At 44.4% G+C, this 12,837-nt stretch overlaps 1 long non-coding RNA gene across 1 annotated transcript in view; it reads right to left on the bottom strand.

Moving 5' to 3' along the window:
- Window positions 1–1,198: 1,198 nt before the first annotated feature.
- Window positions 1,199–12,837, bottom strand: part of LOC148110369 (uncharacterized) — a 117,206-nt gene continuing 105,567 nt past the window's right edge. The window contains exons 5-6 of the long non-coding RNA XR_015723904.1: window positions 10,830–10,892; window positions 1,199–1,540 (exon numbers count right to left, since the gene is read on the bottom strand). This is a non-coding gene — a long non-coding RNA (uncharacterized LOC148110369). The remainder of the gene's footprint in view (window positions 1,541–10,829; window positions 10,893–12,837) is intronic.

Genomic DNA, 12,837 nt, shown 5'->3' with positions numbered 1-12,837 from the left:
GCATGCAGTTTCTGGCCAAGATTTTAAATGATGATCTTTAAAAATTCTTGACAAAAACCATTATCCTCAAGGTTACAAATAAAAATCTTAAAACCATGTAACAATAATTAAAAATGGTATTTGAAGAATCAAAACAGCTCTTACTTTTCTTTCATTGACAAACATTAGGTTGAAAATGCCTTGATAATGCAACTGGATTTCAAATTCAGTCGAAATTGTTTATATCAACGGTTATGAAATAATGAGGAGGCTCTTATTTGCTGAGGAGGCATGGTTACAGCTATATGGAAGTCATCAAAGGAACATTCCACTACAAACTGCTGCAAGCACCCAATTTTGAGACTTGTGGCTAAAGCTACACCTGGCGGGAGTCCTGCCAGACCTCCCTGGCCCTCAGCCTCCCAGCACAGAAAAGGCACTCCGCAGTTGGTACACTTTGAGCAGAGCTACCCCACCTAGCGTGTGGGAAGGCCATGGCTGTGCCTTGGGCTGGTGGCGCTGTTGGAGGACTTTGGTTTTTTTGTGCCTGGCACACGAGGGCAGAGAGGACCCCTTCCCTGCACGCAGTGCCTGTGGAAGAGAAGCTTGTGCAGGACTTCGCTTGCCATCCTCTCAGCCTACCAGGTGTCCCATCGAATCCGGCCTCCTCCACTTCATCATTCTCTGAGGAGCAGCCAAAGGCCACAGGCAGGGGGTACCCCTGGCTGGAGAGCTTGGCTGCACATGAGAATCATCTTGATGTTTTGAAAAATACTGATGCTTGGGTCTTGACCTTCAAAACAATGTTGTGCAAAAGTACTTTTCTCCTGCCATTTTTACAGGTGGAGGAGTAGGCTCAGAGAGGGCAAGTCACTTGTCCAAGGTCACAGAGCCACGGTTCAAATGTGGGCTGGCTCCAGATCCTGGGCCTTAACCACTGTACTGTGCTGCCCTCTAAATGACTACACATTCTGAACCTTTATGGCTCCTCACTACTATTAATCACCAATGCCTCTACTGTATTGATAAACTCCACATTAGTTTAAATACACAGATTAGGAATCATAAGATAGTTGGATGATTCCTAAATGATGCCCTTTTTAAAAAAAACACTCTATTTTTTAAAAGTATCCCCCCAAAATCAAGAAATCCAGAGGCCTTCAATTCTTAGAGTCTCCTAATGAGCGTAAACAGCCTGTCACTCAAGTTGGCAGGTCACAGAGTCTACAACTGGGCTTCGGCTGGCCAAGTTCACCTTGAGAGTTAGTGCTGCAAGCTCTCAGTTATTTTCAAAACCAGAAAAATATAATTTCTCTGTTAAAAAAAAAAAAAACAAAAACAAAAAAACCCACCAAACACAACTTAGAAGAGACCGTGTCCTGGTTCCACTGATTGTGCCAGAGAGGCTTGGGGTCTGGGACCAGATGCCAGAGGGGAGGCAGCACTTTGGTTCAGAGGCACTCACTGGGCTTAAATCAGATCTCTGCTGCTGGAGGGGTCAGTGGGAAGCCCATTGAAGTCAGAGCGTGAGAAACATCTGCTTCTTCCTCTTATCTGAAAGCTGTCACGACAGTAAACCGATCAGAGACAAGAGGGCTTTGTAAGAATTGGTTTCTCCTGCAAACAAGTTGGCATGTAACATCAGCTGCTGGCAATTTTAATGACCTTTTGGTTGAGTACAGAAAAAAATTGTCGAATGGCTCTAAAATAACTGTGTGTTCTGACCTCTTCATCAGCCCTCTTCTGAGCACTATTTCCAGAAGAAAATAGGATGATACTCACGCCTTTGAGGCCTTTTTTGCTTCCTTAAGAAGTCATTTGTCCCCACTGCACCTTGCAAAGACAAGGCACTGTCTTCCTGACTGCAACCCCTCCCTCCCGCCTCCGACTTTTGCATCAGCTCTAGAGGAAACCTGGTTCACAGAGGTTGGAACCCCAGGTCATTCTCCTTTACTGATATCAGTTGCTGCCAGTGCTGGTGGGGCAGGCAAGAGCTGAGTATTGAATGCCTCTCTTTCTCCACTCCCACCCTCATAGGATGAGAAACAACCAAACATAAACAAACCCATCCAGATGTTAAAGATGAAACCAAAAGGTACAATTCCAAAGCTTTCTGGAAAGCGCCGCTGTTGAAGATGGAGTGAAAATAACAAGACTTTGCTCTACAAACAGAACATGTTTTTAAATTGAAATTTCTAAAAACCGGGAAAAGATGTATTCTGCCTTTTGTTTATTTTCCAGGAGCTGAAAATTAATTTCTTCCTTTATGTAGAGAGGAAAGAATTTTGGAAAAAGAGAAATGGGGCTTGGCTAAGGAATTAGCAACAGAGAGCAGTTGGGTAGGAGGAGAGGATTCTAGTTCCTCACCAGAAAGGGGAAGTGTGTGGCCATGTGACTCATTCTGGGTTTCCTTAGGTAGATGAATCTAATGTAATTTTGTTCCTTTTTGATTAAGGCAATTAATTAGAGGCTAAATTAAATATTTGATTTTCATATTTTTTAATTATTTTACTTTGAAAATTCATAAGTCTCTCGTGAAACAAATCACGAGTTTTGGTTCAGAAAATGTGGACACCGTGTCTACCTAGGGCCCTTCTATTCAGGAGCCAATGGGTGGGCCTGTCCAGGACCTGCCAGGCAATCAAAGTCAGGGTCAGCACAATGTCCTAAAAAGATAAGCCTTCCTTCCCCACCAGGGCCGGGTGAAGGTGTAGATGAAAGCAGGGGTAGGGTGGGGCAGGTGAGGCCATTCATAATGAGACCATTGGCAAAACCAGTGAGAGCAGCCCCAGGGTTTTCCTGTGGCACATGAGACCTCAGCTCCACCTGAGGACTTGAGAGGACCATGGATTTAGTAGGGAGAAGAGAGGGCTCATGATCTGAGATTCCCTTCACATGACCCATGCTGCTTTTCTCCATAAGAAAATAGTTGTGCATCTTGTCTATAGTCTTTGGCTTTTCATCCTTTTAACAAAAACGTACAAAACAATTCACTACAGAGACATGGAAGCCCAGAGAAATTAAACAAATCATTCCAGGAAGCATAACTTAGTGGCAGAGCCAAGACTGAAAGCCAAGTCTCAGGATTCCTGACCTGTGGCCTCCCATAGCACAGCACTGCTGACTACTCAATGGCCCCATGTCACCTTCGTGTCATTCTGCTTTAGGAGCTTAACATTTATAGCAAGGCCTATCTTGGTGGCTGGAGGCAGGAGAGGACAAAAAAAAAATCATATAATAAAGGTAGTTTTTCTTTTGTTAGTAGACTTCAGAGCCAGGCAGAGAGGATGAAGGAATAAATAATTTAAAGACCAAGGGCCAGAGACATGGCTAAAACCCATTTATTCCTAATCGACACAAGGCTGGCCCCTGTAACTAGACATGTTGCTTCCCTCTGCCTTTCTTCCTCTGGGCAGTTTTGCTCTGTGATTCTTTTTACTGAAGTAAAGGTGCTTATTACACAGTCCAATGGCACTTAATGCAAATTTGAACTATGTGAATTTGAGATAGTGTGACCTGAAAATATTGCCTAAGAGGAATCTCTTAGGCACCCCGTTATAGATTAAGTATTGGTTATCTCAATTATCTCAGTTGGTTACCTAAATTGAAAAAAAAAATACATTCCTCAAACTAAAAAAAAAAAATTACACAATTTAAAAGCAGGGGGGCACATGAACTATATGCCGTGTTCACGTTTGACAGTGTCACTTTGGCTGCTTGATGGCAACACCCTGCCTCCTTTGTCAGTGGACTGTGGGTCACCCTCATGTTCCCATGCACCAGAATTTCTGCAAAATATTTTGGTCACTTTTGTGCTGTTATTTTAATATTCATTGCTACTTAAGCATTTAAAGCTTTCCGAATCACAGAACAATATCATCCAAGATGTCATTAAGTCATATGGCTCATGTGAGTGCTGAAAACCAGGTCTTGAAATCAGTGACTTTGCAGTGCAAGTTACATAAAACGTCATTACAGAAGCCGGACAACCACTGAGACAGGCCAAGCAGTAAATTCAGTGAACTCTCAAAGGGAAATATTAGAGAAAATACTGAGAGAAGAAAAAAGAAATATGGAAGGGCAAACATGTTACATGTTTGTGAATAGATACATTTTGAGATAATAAGTCCTTCCACCGTGCCCTCAACTATTGTTTTTCCTTTAGGAAAGTTAATTATGAGAGCTTTAAGTTCCAAGAGGTCTTTGGGAATGCATCCTTGACATAAATAGGATATGCTGTACCTAAGTGTTACGGGTTGAATTGTGTCTCCACAAAAGATGGTGGAGTTCTAACCCCCAGACCCTGTGAATGTGATTTTATTTGGAAATAGGGTCTTTGCAGATGATCAAAATAAGAGGAGGTCATTAGGGTGGTCCCTAACCCAATATGACTAATGTCCTTATAAAATGGGGGAATTTGGACGCACAGACAGGTCTGTACAGAAAGAAGATGACATGAAGACACAGGGAGAGCGCCATCTACAAGCTGGGGATTGCCTAAGACCACCAGAAGCTGGAGGCATGGGAAGGATTCGGTCCCTCATAGCCCCCAGAAGGCAGCAAGCATGCTGACACCTTGGTTTCAGACTTGAGCCTCCAGCACAGCGAGACACTAAATTTCTGTTGTTTAAGCCACTCCATTTGTGATACTTCGTTAGGTTGGCCCTAGCAAACTAATACACTGATTGACTGACTGACCTTTGTTGAAATAACCCACTTTGGGGGAGGTACAAACCTACCCAATGTTTTGGCCAACAGAGGACTGTGAAGAATGCCTCTTGGGGGAGGGAATGCCTAGGGGGTTACCTGTCTCAAGGGTAGTGCCTTTGCTTTCTCATCTGTCATTTATGGGGCCATGTGACAAGTTCATCAGACACACTTCTATGAGATTGGTTGACATTATGGTGGAAAGTCAGTTTTTGACTAGGGTGATGATGAGATTGCAGGAGGAACTCGGGGCACCGCCTGGATGGCCAGGCATACTTCCCAGAGTCTTGCTCCCACTTAGAATAGAGCTGGGGTTAAGTTGGTGGGAACAACCAGGAAGGCTGAATGAAGTTGGCCTAAGGAGCTCAGAGGCAATATTAATAACCTGCATTTTTGTCAAGAACCAGGTGTGTAGAGTTACAGAAGAGCATGGCTGAATGGAGAGGTAAGGGCAGAGGTGGGCGGGTTGAGGGGAGGAGTCTGAGCTGAGGCGGTGGAGGGGTACAGTGTGAGGTATCATGGTTTAAAGTGCTGCACTGAGCCAGCACGCCAAGGTGGACAAGGCTGGGGCTTTCAGTGGACAAATATTAGGCTGGTGGAGACAGAAGCAGAAGTCCTTCCCTCTGCCCTTGGCCAAAGGACACCAGTGGTGGTGTCAGTTAGAAGGGAGGGATTGAGGCTATCCATAATGGGTGATTCTGGAGTCACATGTCTCATTGTTCACAAAACAAAAGGGTTTCTTGAGCTGGTGTTTATTTCATATGCCAGTTGGTGGTTTTGGAAACAAAGTCCAGTGCCAGTTGGGCTGCTGTGATTTCTGAAGTAAAACCATCTAACAAGGACTCTGTGGACAGAATATGAAACAGATAATCAAAGAGGTTGAGATTCAAATGCATCTCCTAGTCCTTGAATGGCTCAGACCTCTTTTGATCCAGCAGGCACCAAGTTTTCCCTTACATTTCTTCTCCTGTCTTCATCCCTCCCTCAGTCATTATATGAGCACACATGGAAGCAAGCAGAAATGGTGGAGGGGAACGTAAGGGATTATGTATCGTTGGGGGAGGGCAGTAATGGCAATGATCACAATAATAGCAATGGGAGTCATGGTAGCTAATATTTCCTGAGGACTTCAGAAGTGTCACGCCCTGGATCAGATACGTTGATTCTCATATTTTAAAGATTGTGTTCATTTATTTGAGAAAGAGAGAGCGCGTGAGAGGGGGAAGGGTCAGAGGGAGAAGCAGACTGCCTGCTGAGTGGGGAGCCCAATGTCCCGGGACTCCAGGATCATGACCGGAGCCGTAGGCCGATGCTCCTCTGACTGAGCCGCCCAGGCACCCCTGTCGATTCTCATTGTAATCATGTAAGGAAGCTGTTGTAACTCATTTCTCAAAGATGAGAAGCCAGTGCCAACCAGATTTTAAGTAAACGCTCCACATCACCCAGATGGTAAATAGTAGACTACAGTAATACATGATATCACATGGTAACATATGGTAACTAGAATCTGCGGCCTGGGCTTTCCTTACCACAACTCTCACAAAGTAAGAGATGCGAACCAGATTAGCCCCTTGCCGTGAGAGTGGTGGGGACGCAGAGCTCACAGGACAGTTTGTCCTAGAGAAGTCTCAGTATAAACAAGGGGCTGGGCATGAAACGAAAAGTGGAAGTGAGACTATGCAAGTTCCTGGGTTGGTGGAGAGGGCTGCTATATGGTGAAATCCAGATTTTCTCAGCATGGTCAAGCAATACACAGCATTGAAAAAGGTAGGGCAAGGACAACAGCATCAAAAGAAATTCATGGTTTGGTCCACTTGTTCCTACTGTGAATCGCTGTCCTTATAGATTGTAATTCTGAGGCCATAACGATGAAATTTCAGAAATGACCCCTTTGCCCATTATTTACTGCAAATTAGAGAGGGATGTATGCTTATCAAACATGGTAAAAGGGAGTTCGCTTGCTTTTGAGTTCCTCCTTTGCTCCATTCCTCAGCTGCCAAATGCTGGTAGTCTTGGCAGTAATTTTGCATGCAGTTGTAAGCTGTCATTGGGTAATAAAGGGGAGGGCATCTAGCTTGAGAGTGTGTTTTCCAACATGGCCAGGAGCATTCTGTACAAAGAGAGTTATGATTAATGATTAAGCTGGTAGATGAGTTTGACTATAAAACTTGGCCAAGGTCAAGGCTGGCATGACGGGTGGACTGGATGAGGCCATTTGAGGGCCAAGATGGGGCAGATGAGTGGAAAGCCCCAGAAGAATCCAAGCAGGAACAGCTTACATGGGGGCTACAGAAGAGATCTTGTGTAAAGGAGGGCATGGGAGGGAGGAAGGAATGGTGAGGATCTGGGCTGATGTCTTCTCCACAAAGCCACTGCCCTGCCTCTTCCTCTGGCCCACCTAAGCCACTCTGTGGCCACTATTACTCCTCAGGCTGCTGTACTAATTTCCCGTAGCTGCTGTAAAAATCACCTCAAACTTGTTGCCTTACAACAGAAATTAATTCTTTCACAGTTCTGGAGGCCAGGGGAGAATCCTTCCTTGCCTTTTCCAGCTGCTGGTGGCTGTCAGCACTCCTTGGCCTCCTTGACTGTGTCGCTGCGATCTCTGCTCTGTAGTCACAGTGCCTCCTCCTCTTCCTGTGCCTTCTCTCCTGTCTCTTATAAGGACACTTGATATTGGATTTAGGGTCCACCTGAGTAATCCAGGTTGATCACATCTCAAGATCTTTAACTTAATTACTTCTGCAAAGACCCTTTTTCAAAATCATAGGTTCTGGGCATTAGGAAGCGGAAAAATCTTTTGGGGGACCACCATTCAACTCATCATAGGTGCCAAGAGTCCGGGAACCATGAGGACCTGTATCTTTGTTGTTTAAAAAAATGTTTTTTGGTCTCTGTGTCACACCTATTGCCTGAGCTTGAATTTGTGAGTGGTGTTTAGTGACAAGGCAAGTCAAACTTCAAGATGTCTTTTAGCCAAAGCTATGCTCCTAGTGATCTCTAGGTGACTCCTCTCTCTTGGGTCTCCCAGTCTAGTCTTCTCTGGCTCCTCCTCTGCCTGTGCCCTTCAGCCTATGGTGGGTGAATTAGACCCAAGAATTACTAAGAATGCAAGGGACTTCCGAGACCATCTAATGTCCATGTGTTGCAAGTGTTTCGCACAGCTATGGCCAACTCTACCCCAGACTCATGACAGATATTAAGTATCTGTTGTGACACCAGTCCAGCTGGAGCTTCAGACTTCTCAGGCCAGACCCCATGGCAGCCAGTGCCCCAGGTTAGAGTTAGCACATGGGGAGACATCTCTTCACCATCTCCGACCCAAAACACAACTCATTTTCTGAATGAGAAAACTGAGGCCCCAAGAGGATAAGAGCATTGATAAAGGTGGTGCTCTATTCCACTGTATCTTCACACTGCATTTCCCAGCTCAAAAAAAAAAAAAAAAAAAAAAAGAGAAAAATCAGATTAACAACCCCTAGGTTTCCAGATTAGGATTGTTTTTCACCTTCAAAATACCTAGGTGGTCCTGATTGTCTTCCTATTTGTTTTAACAGCTCCCTACCCCCCATAGACACATGGGGCCTGTCACCCTACCAACATGACTTACCACGTACCATACAGACATTCTGCTCTACAGCCTCTGACCCCATCTGCTAGCTCATATAAAACAAAATTTATATTAAATGGGGTTTTAGAAAAATTGTCATGGCCTAATTGAACATCACTTGTTGGGAAACAAACCATATGTTGGCAATTTTGATTCCCAATTCTTGGCTTGGGGCCAGCTGAGTTCCAGGGGGAAGAAGGAGAGCCCCTCTCCAGGCCTCACTGTGCCCCCATCAGTATTGTGCATTTCCTGGGAGTGGTTCCCACCCTGAGGTTGAGTGGCTGGGATGCTGACCTCCTTAGACATGTGAATTTTTCCTGTTTGGATCTATTGTTCAAAAAGAACAGCCCTAAAACATCACATTCAACTCAGCTTCTCCAACAGTTCTTTGGGCTGCTGCAATTTGGGGGGAAACTGGCAGCATCAGCGTGGGCAAGGGTTGAGAGGACAGGAGTGAACATTTCAAGTTTAGGGGGAAAATGAAGAAATCAGGCCAGAATCAATCTTTAGCATGGTCTGTTTGCTCCCAAGGGACTTGTCCATGTGTCGCATGGGCTGAAGTGATCTTGACGGGGGATTTCGAGGAAGAGGGGGCCTGCCATCTGCAGTGACTGAGGGGCCATATACAATCCTTCATTTAAGCCACACCTTGGCCCTCTGAGACAGCTGCTGTCCCTCCCACTTCACAGAACAGGAAACCAAGGTTGAGAAAGTTAGTTATTTGCACAAGGTCAACTAGTAACTGGCAAGTGAAGTAATCGATTTCCAGTGTTGCCTTCTAATTAAGCAAGGTATACCAACAGGGATCCATAGTAACTGCTAGGGCAGTTTTTCTTCTTGAATACGACATTTCTCTAGAGGAAAACTCTACAAGTAAATTCAACAGGGACAGTCATTGAAGAAAGGACATCATTCCAGGCTGAGAGCTGAGATAGAACACAAGATCTGACAGGACAAATTGTGTGATCAACGATATCCCCTTCATCCCCAGACTGGAGATCACTGGATCCCTAAAGTCCTTCTTGAGTCCTTCTACTAATCTGAACTTTGCAAACTTCACCAGTTGTGTTAGTTACATTTGGATTATATTTTGAATGACTATTGGGGCTACTATACTAGCTGCTTGGCAATATTTAAGATGGAAAATCTCATTTAACCCTCACGTCAACACCAGGTGGATGATAGGTATTGTCATAGCCATTCCACAAATTAGGGAGCTAATTAAGAAGGTTACATAATTTGCCTCCAGTCCGAATCCTAGGGCACAGTGGGATTTTAGCTCCAAGGCTATGACTCTCCAGTGTGTTCTAGGTAACGCCCTCTGGTTTGAAACTCCTCTGAGGACAGAAAGAGTGGCTTTGTTTTTATTTGTTTGTTAGTTTCCCTTTCACTGGGGAAGATTGTGTCATTAATGAGTCCCTTTCTCTATTCCCTGCTGCCTTTGTCCTTTTAGTATCCACAGTGCTAACTCATTCTATTTTGGTTTGGATTTCAACCAATTGAAACCTAATCCCTGATACTGTTAGCTGAGAGAGCATCAAATGTTAATCCTCCAGGGAAAGTGTTTTAAAAAGGAGACTCTGGAAGGGCAAAAGGCCTTTGAGACTCAGAGATTCTCTAATGATAGAAATTGAAGCAGGTTGATGGGGAAGATGGTTTTGAGAGGAGAGGTCACCTCAAAGCTTCAGAACAGGTAGAGAAAATGCATGGTTCCTGCACCTGCAGCAGCATCACCACCAAAAAGTTGGCAGAAGGGCAGACTGTGGGGTCTGCACCCTCATAAGGTCCCCAGGTAACTTGGGGGTATCTTACAGCGTGGGAAGCACTGGTCTAACCCATACTCTGACTTCTTTGTCTGAACTCAGGCTGGAACGGAAAGTGAATTGAAACTACCTTGTCCAGGTGCTCAAGTGAGAGGGAACTTTATACAGGCAAGAGCAGCCAAAAATCAGATCTGGGCCTCCCTGACAGAGCTAGCAGTTTGCTGGGGAACACAGTTGACTGACTCAAAACCGAATAAATGGGCCAACCTCAACGTGTGGTGGCTGAGTTAGCAAAAATCTACCAGGTCGGATCCAACTCAAAATGTTTTAGTTTTAGATAAGCGATATCTAGTTTCTCCCCCATGAGGGCAAATGTAAAATAGCCTAAAATTTGTATTAGCAGTTAGAGAGTTGGCCAGATCCCTTTTCCTCTGGGAACCAGTGCATTCATTTCTCTCACAGCTCGCCTCATGAATTAACTATTTCCCCTGGAACTGAAATTGGACGAGCTTCCCTGAGCAAAAAGCAATTTCATTCCCCTCTGATTTTTTTCTAAGTGCAGGTTAGCTTGAAACTCAGCACTACCCTGCTCTGCAAAAATGCTCCAAGCTGACCTGTTCTCCACAACATCATCTTGCGGGTAAATAGGACCCTAAGAACTGGAGGAAAAAGCAGCCCCAGAATTTGGTGTTTTCTTAGGTTATTGTACTGTATTTCTGGCAAGTCTTTCAAACTTTAAGTGTTTTAAAATTTTCCCTAATATTACTTACCTTGCCATCTCCTTTAGGGATGCCAAGTGAAGGTTAACGGGATGGTGCAGTGAGTTTGATCTCCTGGGGAGGAAAGGAAGCCTATAAATATATCAAACACTATGACTAGGTATAGAGGAGATTTTAAAAAGAAAAATAAATCACGAACACAATCACCATTCCACATTAACCTTGCTGCTATGGGGCTGCCCTATTTATAGGCGTGGCCATCGGAGCCATTCTGATGAGTGACGGCTTCAGGCGGGGCAGTCTCTAACGCAGCCCAGCCTTCGTTCTCCTGCAGCATGCTTTGTAGCGAGCGCCCGCTGCCTTCAGAATTACATCTCAAAACTTCAATTCTTGTGTTTTGATCTTTGCTCACCTCATCAAGCGTGATTTTTATCACTTCCTATCTCCCTTTTGCTGTCATTTCTGTTCAACACCTCTCTTCAGTGCACTTTCCTGTGACATTTACTGTTCTTTTTGCTCAGAATATTCTTCTCCCATTTTCCAAACATTATCACCTGATTGATCCTGATCCCTTGGGTCTCAGCTGCCTCCTCTGTGAAGCTGCACAGGGTCTTATAAGCCTGAGTGGAGAGGGCCTCACGGGGTCCCAGTGCATGATGGGTTTAAACCCTTTCCAATAATCCCAGGCTTACTCATCTTTCTCTCCTAGACCAGTGGTTCTCAGCCTTGGTTGAATGTTTAGGATCACGTGGGGACATTTTAAAACTCCAAATATCCAGATCATACCCCACACTAATGAAATCACAATTTCTGGGGGGTGGGATTCAGGTATCAGTATTTTTTAAAGCTCTCCCAGTGATTTCAGGGTATACGTCAACTTGAGAACCACTGTAATAGGTTGTGAACTCATGAGAGTGCCGACAATTACAATTACCATGATGCTTGGTACATAAGGGCACCCAACAGAGCTTAATGAATGAGTGAGTGAATGGGACGTTGGGGTTGCAACTTTGCAGACCCTGAACTTTGGCTCTCAGGTCACTTTTGGAGGATCACGCTCTTAGGTACCTGAGCCCCTGAGATTCATCTTCAATAGAAACCAAATAATTTTATTTTCAGGAAACGTAACCAAGTTAATCAGATACTTTTATCACTGTTCCTTTCCTGCTCCCAGCCATTAGCTCATTCTTTTCCCAGTAAGGAAGCCTACTTAGCAAAATTAAGATTAGATAAGACAAGGGAAGGAAGTGGAAGGTCTTACGGGATGTTTTTATGTGTCTGTGATGCCTGATAAACATCAACTTTCTGCTATAAAGATTCCATGGACTGGATATTCTTGACATTTGAGATAATTTATCTGAAAGGGCTCTGAAAATCATAAGGTGGCATTGTTGTTATCATGGCTGCATTTCACTTATTCCCATAACAAATATTCAGAAGGTCTTTATGACTGCACTAAACACTAGGAATATAAAGGGGCCGAGGGGCAGTTGCTACTTCTGTGGGGTGAGTGTCCTGGAGCATCCTGAGAATGGGTCATGGGCATATAGGGTGGTAAATCCAGGCACTGAGAGAAAGGAGTGCTATGCAGGTATGTTCCCTGCACTGCTACCCACCTCCACATTGTGAGCACAGGAAGGATGGAAGCCATCCTACTTCTTTTCATTTGCTCAAGGCCTGACACAATTCCTGGCATATAGTAATTATATCAATTGTCAAGATAAGATTAATCAATTATGGCCCATTTGTCAGGTCAGTTTCTTTGAAGTCCAGGAATTAGAAAACCAAACTTAGATTCACCTAAGCATAAAAATATTTATTGGAAGGGCTAGGGTACTTGAGAAAGTCAAAACCAACATCAGAAAAGAAAAACACAACTTAAAAGCAGAACCTTTGGAAGGCCGTACCCAAGGTTCTTCTCAGGACTTCTGACCCTAGAAACTTGGGCCCCCTTGGTACCATTCACCTCTGCTTTTCTTGTTCGTGTTGGGTTCCTTCTCTCTTTCTATAGGGTGGCTTGGGACATAGAATCGGCACAGGGGCAGGCAGTGGCTCTGGA

This window comes from Ursus americanus, chromosome 3 (assembly GCF_024610735.1).
Source record: "Ursus americanus isolate L20-20 chromosome 3, mUrsAme1.1.p, whole genome shotgun sequence".
Taxonomy (NCBI): domain Eukaryota; kingdom Metazoa; phylum Chordata; class Mammalia; order Carnivora; family Ursidae; genus Ursus; species Ursus americanus.
The sequence above is the reverse complement of the archived record's forward strand: the minus strand, read 5'-3'. Positions and strand labels throughout refer to the sequence as shown.